Below are 10950 nucleotides of genomic sequence, written 5' to 3' on the forward strand. Positions count from 1 at the left end.
GTATCAGAAAATGATTATTAAATTTGTATATACATGTAGTATAGAAAAAAGAAGAAACATGTTTCAAAAATAAAGTCTGTATAAATGCTAGATTACCATTGGTGATACTATATTGTATCTGCACCTAGCTCTTATAAATATTTTCATACTTTATTTGTCCCTCACAGGTAGATAGCACAGATTATTAGTGTTTCCCTTCTAGGGATGATGCCAGTAGAAAGGGGTCTCTACTTTGAGCAACAGAGACTTGCTCAGGATCATATCCTGCTGCTAGACATTAGGTCCTAAGAAGGTCAGTAGAGAGCAGCAATGCAATGACCCAGGACAGTTCTGAGGAACTTATGAGAAAGAAGCTATCCACATCCAGAGAAAGAACCGTGGGAGCAGAAACATAGAAGAAAAACAAATGATTGAACACGTAGTTCAATATAGATGTGATTGGAGTTTTGATGTTAAAGAATTGCTCTATTGCAAATAGGAATAATATGGAAATTGGTTTTGAACAATGATACCTATGTAACCCAGTGGAACTGCTTGTCAGCTTTGGGAGGGGAGAACACAAGGGAAGAACACGAATCATGTAATCGTGAGAAAATATTCTAAGTTTAAAAAAAAAAAAAAGATCAGTAGAGGAGACAGCTAGGTGGATCAGTGGATAGAGTGCCAGGTCTAGAAATGGGAGGTCCTAGGTTTAAATCTGGTCCCACACACGTGTGACCCTGGGCAAGTCAGTTAACTCTGCATTGTTTAACCCTTACCACTCTTCTTCCTTAGAACCAATATGTAGTAGTGACTCTAAGACAGACTGTAAGGGTTTGAAGAATAAAAAAAAGTTAAAGAGATATGGAATGGTAGGGCAAAGTATGGAATATCTGTCAGAGCAAAAGAGTAAGAGAGGGAAAGTCATCCTAGCACTGGATCAGCTAAAGCAGGAATCAGAGTATCTGTGCCTGGTTGAAATATGGGAGTAGAGAAACAGGAAAACAATTGTCAAGTTTAATATTTAATATAAGTCAGTCAGCTACCAAAATTAGTGAGTACATTCTTAGAAGACATTAGTACAACAGAACCTCAGATTCGAAAGAGTCCTCAGAAACCATCTAGTCCATCGTGTCCCTCACCATGAACCTCTGATAAGTTTAATAACTTGCCTGGCAAGTGGCCAGCCTGCCTACTGCATCACAGTATTAATTCAGAGTGAGCTTGAAGTCTATTAAGATCTACAGATCCCTTTCACAAGAGCAAATAACTAGCCATGTCTCCCCAATTTTGTATTTTTAAGACTTTCTTTACATCAGATACTCTATATTGATATAGCAATAGTCTATTTATCCATAATCTCATCTATGCCAATTTTCTCTGCAAAGATGCAGATCATAACCTCTCTCCACCATGTTTATTTGTCTGTGGCCTTCCATAGGTTTTCACCAAAGCATCCACTCAATTATACTGGAGGCAATGTTTGACTTCCTTTGGCGTCATGGGGATGTGGTGCATGCAGCCCATTCAACAGTCACTCTTCTCACATCATTATTGTTGTTCAATCATTTTCCATCATGTCTGACCCTTCATGACCCAATTTGTGTTTTCTTGGCAAAAATACTGGAGTGCTTTATCATTTCCTTCTCAACAAAGATAGGGGAATGCTTTATCATTTCCTTTTCTGCTCATTTGATAAATGAGGAAACTGAGGCCAGTAAGGTTAAGTGATTTGCCCCGGGTCACACAGCTAATAGGTGTCTGAGGCCATGTTCAAACTCAGTTCTTCTTGACCACAAGTTCTAGTCACTGGTGCCATGTAGCTGCTTTCTATATAATTGGTCCATATTTTTTTCTCCCCATACATTCCCATGATGAGATCTTTCCCATCACTTCTCCTTTCTGATCCCTTGCTTGTAATGTGTTAAAATTCCTTTTTTTATTCCTTTCTGTTTACCATTCTAACCTATTGAGATTCATCTTGATCCTGTTATCTAGATAGCTAGGTAGTGCAGTGGATAGAGGGCTGGAACCACATCAGGAAGATCTGAATTCAAATCTAGCCTCAAGTCACTAGCTATATGACCTTGGACAAGTCATTTAACTTCTGTTTGCTTGAATATCCTCATCTGTAAAATAGAGATAATAGCCCCACCTCCCAGGGTTGTTGTAAAGATCAAATGAGATGAAAATTACAAAGTGCTTAGCACAGTGCCTAGCACACAGTAGGTGTTATATAAATGTTAGCTATTACTTTCCTAAGTGTTAGCCACCCCTCTCAGTTTCTTATCACCTATGCTTTTTCCAAGTCATTGATTTAAAACAAACAAACATTAAATAGCATGGGACCAAGAACAGAAACCTGACCCTGTACTAAAGACCTTTACCCATGCTAATATGCATGTCTGCCATTGGGGTCCAGCCAATCGACCTGTTCTCTCTGATATGCTCTAGCCCACATCTCCTCTGTTCTGGGATAATGATAGCATGAGAATTTTGGTCAAATATTTTCTTACAATTTATGTAATCTTTAATTACAACATTTCTCTGATGCAGCAGACAATCCCCACCCCAAAAAAAATTAAAAAGAAAGAAGAGTCGCTTTGCAAAAACTTGTCGTAATAAAGTCAAGCTACTCCCTGATAAAGTCTGAGCAGCATGCAGCAAAGCAGGATTGTGGCGTCTGTTATTCTGGGCAAGCTTTTCTGTTAACACTCCCATAGATCAAGATAGATTTGCCCAGGAGAATGTGCCTGTCTGCTTAGAGGATAGAAAAGAAAAATAAATCCAGCATTACTGGGAGAGGCTGTTAATTCATCTCGAGAGCAGACATTGCAATGATATGAATTCACTTCTTCATTCAAGAAATTATTACTCTTCTTATTATTTATTAAGTACCTGCTTTGTGCACTCCACTGTATGCAGAGCCAAGTAAGCCCACCTACAGTCATCGACATTTTGGATTCCTTCATTTTTAGTGGTATGGCTTTTATCTCCTAGGTGGCACAGTAGTTACAGTACTGAGCCTGGAGGCAGGAAGGCTTAAGTTCAAGTCTAGCTTCAGACACTTATATATGATCCTGGGAAGTCACTTAACCCTTATTTGCTTCCATTTCTCCATCAAAAAAAGGGGAATAATAATAACATGGGCCTCACAGGGTTGTTTTGAGGGCCAAATGAGGCATAATTATAAAGTGCTTAACCCAGTGGCAGACACGTAGTAAGTGTTCAATAAATGTTTGCTATTATTGTTCTCATCTTTGCTGCAAGGAGCCATCCTTATCTAGGTTTCCACTTCCTTTTTCTGAGACATAAGTATCCCTAGTGATAATCCAGTTGTTCTCTGCCCCAGTCAGTCAGACCACATATGTAGTGTTGTGTTCATGTTGGAGCACCACACTTTCACAGAAATGTTAGCAAGGGGAGAGTATCCAGAAGAAGGAGAACAAGATTGTGGTAAAGGTCATGGAGGAACTGAGAATGTTTAGCTGAGAGAAGACATGATTCATGATTTAAGTAAGGAGGATTATTCTATCAAGAAGGTATAAGACTGGGGCAGGTAGGTGACTCAGTGGATTGAGAGTCAGGCTCAGAGATGGGAGGTCCTGGGTTCAAATCTGGCCTCAGATACTTCCTAGCTATGTGACCCTGGGAAAGTCATATAACCCCCATTGCCTAGTCCTTTCTGCTCTTCTGCCTTGGAATACATAGTAATAATTCTAAGATGGGAGGTAAGAGGAAGAGGAAATGGTGAGGAAGAGGAAGAAGAGAAGAATGAGGAGGAGAAAAAGAAGACAAATATGATGAGTAAAACTATCTAGAAGTGGAATAGGAGGTAGGGAATTTTCTCTTGCCAACACTCTTTAATCAAAATTTGGATAATCACTTGTCAAGGCTAAACATTCAGGTACCAGCTAGACTAGAGCAGGGGTTCTTAGATTTTTGTATGTGTGTCCTGAACCCCTTTGACAGTCTGATGAAACCTACAGATGTAAGAATAATATTTTCAGTGCATAAAATAAAAAAACAGAGGTTTACAAAGGTAACCACTTATATTGAAACAAATAATTCCCCCATCCAAGTTTAGAAACCCTTCGAAATCTAACCACGAATCCTATGGAGATCTGTGGATCTCAGTTTAAGAGACCCTAAACTATATAATCTTTCAAATCTCTTCTTGCTCTGAGATTCTGTAAGAAGTAAAAAAGAGTTAAGGATAAGTCAAAATACAAAAAGCTAGAGAAACTTACTTTGGTTCAAGGGCTCTCAGAAAAATAAGTTCCTTCTGGTAAACACTTTGGACATCTTGTTAGCACTTCCTATATTGGGACTAAAGCTGTGGGCTAAAGCTGGTCTCAAGAACCTTTGTGGTACCTTTCATCTCTGAGGTTCAATTTTATTCAAATCTTGATAGATAGGAACCTTCTCTGTTTAGAATTCTGAGTGCATATGTAGCACATCTAACTTGATTGGTACCTTGGACTCTTTCTCAGATCTATTACCTATAATAGGTTAGTGGTGATCTGTCATGTAGGCAGGAGGGGCAATGCCTCAAACAATGTCATGTCTTAGTATGTCCATTCCTGGTTAAACAAGGGAAAGAATAATATGCCCCTGAGTGAGGCCATGGTTTTTGCAAAAAATATGAACTGAAGATTTATCAGACTTATAACTGAAATTGACCTTGATTACCCAAGAACTGGAATTGACCTTGATTTCTCAAGAACTGGAATTATAAAGACCTAAATTCAAATTTCATCTATGCTCTTGGTTATGGTAACTCCTCATTGTTCTCTCCTCAAATAATTTAGAGCACCAGGGTTCAAAGGGTCCCATTTCCCCCTATCTATTTGTCACATAATTATAGTTTTAGTGTGGTGTACTGGAGCATGAATCTGGAAAACAGTGTCCTAGTCTTGATTCAGTCATTCCCTTAGTTGGCGACCTGAGACAAGGTACAAACTTTCCTTTGCTGTGTCTTAGTTTCTTCATTGGTTAGTCCATGTGAAAGTCAGAATTCTTAAGCAATGCAATGACCAAGCCTGACTTCAGGGGACTGATGATGAAATGTACCTTTGGCCTCTTGACCAAGAGGTAGAAGAGGTAGAAGAAGAAGAAGGTTCATGATGAGCATCACAATAATGAAAAGTGAAACAATGGAGAAAGACTCAAAACTTGAATCAATGCAAGTCTAACCATGACTTCAAAGGTCTGATGGTGAAGCATCTCACCTACCTCTTGGCAGAGAGATGATGGTCTATAGAGGCAGAATGGGGCATACATTTTCAGACGTGACATAGTGTTGATTGGTTTTGCTTAATGGTACTTATTTATTACAGTGGAGGGTTCTTTGGGGATGGGACAGGAGTCATTGGGAAGTCATAATGATGTAAAAAGAAAAAAAAAGATGTAGAAAATTGCATCAATAGAGTATTAAAAAAAAAACAAATAAAATAGAAGGTATTAACCCAGATCTCCAAAGGTTCCCTTCAGCTCTAAATGCTATGATTATGTGATGATAATGATCATCAAAAATTGCATAACCATTCTAGGTGGATTCAGTCATTGACAAAAAAGACAAACTATCAGCAACAAGAAAGAAGATAATAGATTCATTATAACATGAGTTCTTAACCAGGGGTCCACAGACTCCCGAGGACCTGAGAACAGATTTCAAGAGATCCATGAACTCCAATGGGAAAAAAAAAACCAAACATTTCATTATTGCCACTAATCTCTAACTTAATGTTAGCATTTCCTTCATTCTTCTAAAAAGGGATCCATAGACTTCACTAGCCTGCCAAAGGAATTCACAACACAAAAATATGAATAATGGTAGCAATGCTCTAATAATCTCCAGCAGTACTTGAATGACTCTAAACTCAAGGACAGAACACCCAGATCAGTAATATAACAAAACACACAAACACATGTATATATGTATATGTAAATATATATGTGCACATATACATGTTATTTATATAAAATAAAATGACTCTTGGTAAATCATATCTCTGTGCCTTGATTCCTGATCTTTAAAAAAGGAGTAATAATACTTGCATGTACCACATAGGATCATTCTCAGGAAAATATTTTGTAGGAATTATAGTGTTAACATAAAGATAAGGTACTCTTCTAGTAATTACATGACATTAGGTAAGATAATGAATATTTGACCACTTCTGTGTTGTTTCCTAAGTCCATGTTTAATAAAGTGTTTACCAGGAATCTAATTTCCTCAAGTTATCTTTGTATAAAAGATGGAAAACATATGGAGCAGGCAAGAGAACAGTTGGGTAGATTTAGTGCCGGTCGAATGTCTGGATGCAAAGAGGAGACATTAATGGCTCCATGTCATCTTGGAAGGTCTCTAGTAGAAGGCCCTACGGCTCTATGTTTATCTCTGTACTGCTTCACATTTTGATCCATTGCTTGAATAAAGTACAGATGGGATTCTTGTCAAATGTGCTAGTGGCATGAAGCTAGGAGAGGTAGCCTACCCTGGCAGAACCAATATCTGATTAGCTTAGAACACTTGGGAGGAACCCCAAAAATCATTTTCATAGAAACAAGATACAAGACTTGGGGTAGTATGGCTAGACAGCAATTTGTCTAAAATATATCTGAGGATTTTAGTGAACTGCAGCATCAATATGAATCCAGATCATAATTATGTGGACTGACAGTGGGCAGTAAGGGGTAGTAATAGGAACAGGACCGCATACTCTGAAATTTTGCATTTCTCACTAGTTAGCACTGGTTAAACATCAAAATCTGCAGTTTCAGCATTAGTCAAGCATGAATTATAGCTTATTCAATTATCCACTCTGTGTACTAGCTCTGTAACATTCTATACTAGACATCAATTTTGTGTTCTTAGAAAGAATTATTTATAATGGTCTTCTAATGTACTACATCCCGCCCCACTGCCCATGTTCCCACTCTAGAAGGGGAACAAGACCTCTCCTGCATTGACAAATGATGACAAAGTAGATAATAGAGGAACATGGAACCCGTGCACTCAGGACTCTGACACTCCAAAAGAACCCCCTGATCTTGTGCATGCTCCTTATTCCCTATGGCAACAAATCCCCACATATACCTCTGCCTGAGTTTGGAAAGGGAGATGCTAAGCTACCAGACCCCAATAAATATGCCAACCCTGATCCACAGGATGTGGAGGCTGTCACTCTACAATGGAAGTTGCCGCTATATGATGGAAGCTCCACTCCTTGGAGGAAGATGCTACTTCATACTATCAGTTCCAAAAAGTCTATTCTACCAGTCCGTGGGCTTGTCCATCAGCCCTAAGACTACATGATTAGCCCCCAGACTATTCTACCAGCTATTAGGCTATTGTACCACCAAAAACCACTTCTTCAAATAAAATTATTTTCTTACTTCTGGATTGAATGGAGTTTGAGTTTCTTATTCTTAGGGTGAGACCTTGCTACAAACTTGGGTGAGTTTCTCCTACATCACTAATAGAAAAGCCAAAGAAACTAATGTGTTAATTCAGTTGTTTTTCAGTCATGTCTGGCTCTTCATGACCTCATTTAATATTTTCTTGGAAAAGATACTAATTCACCATTTCCCTCTCCAGGTCTTTTTACAGATGAGGAAACTGAGGCAAACAAGGTTTAAGTAATTTTCCCAGAGCCACATAGCTTGTAAGGGTGTGAGGTCAAATTTGAATTCAGGAAGATGGCTTCCTAACTCTAGACCTAGAACATTTAAAAAAATAAATTGAAGAGATTAGTCCAATTTTTCTAGAGATTAGTCCAAAATTGAAGAGATTAGTCCAAAATTTCTAAAATTTTCCTGCTATCTATTCTGCCACCAATACCTCCTCTCTGTCTCTGTCTCTGTCTCTCTATCTCTCTGTCTCTGTCTGTCTCTGTCTCTGTCTGTCTCTGTCTCTGTCTGTCTCTGTCTCTGTCTGTCTCTGTCTCTCTGTCTCTCTCTCTCTCTCATATGTTGAGTGGTAAGTGTTCATTTTGAAGATATGTGGGTTAAGTTCCAAGAGGAAGGTAAACCTTTTAAAGAAGATAAGTGAAACTCCTATTAAATAAGCATTGGAAATCTATCCCAGAGTCTTCAATGGCTTTTAGCTTGAATTACAGAAAACACACACACACACACACACACACACACACACACACAAAAGGAGGCTTGTTAATTTTTACAGAGCAGAGTCATTCATTTCTGAGTGGGTCCTCTGTAGGAAGTGTTTGCAAATACCTGATATGAGTTTACAATTAAATGCCATTCTCCTGCCAAGCCCCAAGGCTGCTTTAATAAGTCTATTGTACATATCTTAGGAAAAGATTATGCCTGTCGGTTTGTCTCTGGGAGACATAGCAGGCTCTGAGAAAAGCAGATTATTTCAGACCTTTTTTTTGGGGAGAAGCTATTTTGTGTTCCTTGTCTCTTTCTGAACACAGAAAATTCCCCTGAGGCTGGAGCTTCCCCCTAACTGGCAAGGTCACTGACATTGGAAGGTCTAAGGGAAAGATGATGATAATGTACAGTGGAAGAGTACTGGTTCAGGATTTAGTGGACTTGAGTTCAAATCTCACCTTCAGGCAAAACATTGAATTTCCCTGGCCTCAGTTTGAACTATAAAATAAGGACGTTTGATTAAAATTTAAGAAACAAATTACTTTTTTTTAAATGCAGAGTTTATAGGATATTGATTCTCACCTCAGGTAGAGAAGAATTTTCATGCCAAGAATTGGAGTTTATGCATTATTCAGTAAACACTGTGTGTGTGGGGGGGGGGGGAGGGGGTTGGGTTGCCCTGCTGAGACTTCGAGAATGAGAGCAGCATCACTACAGTGGCCGTACAGGGGTCCAGCTTTGTGGAATGGGGTAGTTCATAATCTTTGACTTAGTAGTTGAATCTCATGGAGTTTAAAGATCAGATTTGCAGTGAAGCAGACAAGTGAGACCTCTCTATTCCTGGTAGCTCTCCTAAAACTAATTCTGCTTCTTTGCTGGGTCCCAGTTTTCTTATCTATTAAATGGGGATGGCACTAGAAAGATCTTTAGAATACAGAACACTAGGGCTGGCAATATATAAATAAATGCAATTTCTCAAGCTGTTTTCAGTAGAATCTTGCTGAACTAGTTCTTGAAATGTCTTGAAGAGGTCCAAAACTTTGTGCTAAGAAAAAAGTTGTTTGTCTTATTCCTAGAATCATAGATTTAGAGCTTGAAGGAATCTTAGAGGTTCACTAGTCCAATACCCTCACCTTCAGATGAAGAAATGACAGGCCAATACAGTTAAGGAATTTATTATTTGAATTCAGGTCCTTTGACTCCAAATGCAGTCCAAATCCACATTTGGAACTTCTCTTGTACTATTCTATTTCTTTATTGGTAGATTTTGAACAAAATTGCCCTAAATTAATGGTTTCCTTATTTTGTGTGTTTTTAAAAAAATGTAAGGGGTAGAGTTAGGTGGCTCAGTGGATAGAGAATCAGGCTTAAAGACAGGGGATCCTGGGTTCAAATGTGACCACAGACACTTCCTGAGCAAGTCACTTAATCCCAGTTGCTTAGCCCTTTTTTCTTTTTGCCTTGGAATTGATACTTAATATAAATTCTAAGATGGAAGAATTTTGAGAAAGAGAAAATTGTAATATGCTACCACTGATAACATTGACATGTGGTACCATAGGTATTAATCATTTTTAAAAAATCTTTTTTGAATGTTGACTACAAAGAGCTTCAAAATAAAATAAATAAAATACTCCATCATTACAAAAGCATGAGAACCTCTCTTCTAGACTATTATGACCCCATTTTACAGATAAAGGAACTGAGGTTCATGAAGGTAACTTATTCCAGTTCACCCAGCAAGTTAATAACAGAGTTGAGGGTAGAAAAGAAATGAGAAAAGGGGTGGCTTGATAGCTCAATGGATAGAGAGACAGGCCTATACATGAGAGGTCCTAGATGTAAATCAGGTTTCAGACACTTCCTAGCAGTGTGAGCCTGGGCAGGTCATTCAACAACTATTACCTAGCCTTTACTGCTCTTCTGTCTTGGAACCAATACACAGTATTGATTCTAAGGGAAAGAGAGAGGAAGAGAAAAAAGAAAGAAAAAAGAAAGAAAGAAAGAAAGAAAGAAAGAAAGAAAGAAAGAAAGAAAGAAAGAAAGAAAGAAAGAAAGAAAGAAAGAAAGAAAGAAAGAAAGAAGAGGAAGGAAGAAAGAGAGAGAGAAAGAAAGAAGAGGAAGGAAGAAAATAGAAAGGAAGGAAGGAAGGAAATAAAGAAAAAAGTGTTTAGAGATTCAGCCAGTCCACCTTGTTCAAAGAGCATGTGCACAGGCTTCTTTTGGTTTTTGGTTAATGATATACTGAATGCATGACAGAAAAATAGCATGTTTTGCCAAGTTACTTTAACATTGTTTTGCATTTTCTTTTGAAGAGACACTTGTCCCCTGAAGAGTTCCAGGAAGTCTTTGGGATGACCACGGAAGAATTTGATCGCCTGGCCCTTTGGAAAAGGAATGAATTAAAGAAGAAGGCATTGCTTTTCTAACCTCTCCCAGAGGAAAAAATAAAGTGCTTGTTCAGCAAAAGAAAAACCCAACAACAACAACAAAAAACCCCCCAACCTAAAGTAGTGTTCCAGAATTATCTTACACGCTTACTGCCCTGCACCATTCTCCTACTTCTTTGTGTTCATGTTGGGGGACAGTGATCAAAGAAAGGGTTTAGCTTATAGGGTTTTGTAACAGAGGCCATTCTGGAATCTGGGGGATCAGCCACTGACTCTTTTTCCCAGTTGGTTAAAGGAAAAAAAAAGAATGAAAGAAAGCAAATAGCCTTAAGTCACCTATTCCTCTGTATAATTTAATGGGAAAAGGATCATTAAAGGGGAGGGGGAAGAGGAAACTTAACTGTGACATGGGAAATGATAGCTCATTAGTTGGCTTTTGAGAAAGTGTGTTAAATTGACA

General features: G+C 38.4%; 1 protein-coding gene across 12 annotated transcripts in view; it reads left to right on the plus strand.

The window, feature by feature from the left end:
- ABLIM2 (actin binding LIM protein family member 2) overlaps positions 1-10610 on the plus strand; it is a 335657-nt gene extending 325047 nt beyond the window's left edge. For all 12 annotated transcript variants that reach the window (XM_056802386.1, XM_056802381.1, XM_056802379.1 and 9 more), the window contains one exon: positions 10416-10610. The gene's annotated coding sequence lies outside the window, so the exon portion shown is untranslated. The remainder of the gene's footprint in view (positions 1-10415) is intronic.
- The last annotated feature ends 340 nt before the right edge of the window (positions 10611-10950 follow it).

The sequence above is a fragment of the Monodelphis domestica genome, chromosome 6, assembly GCF_027887165.1.
Source record: "Monodelphis domestica isolate mMonDom1 chromosome 6, mMonDom1.pri, whole genome shotgun sequence".
In the NCBI taxonomy this organism is placed as follows: domain Eukaryota; kingdom Metazoa; phylum Chordata; class Mammalia; order Didelphimorphia; family Didelphidae; genus Monodelphis; species Monodelphis domestica.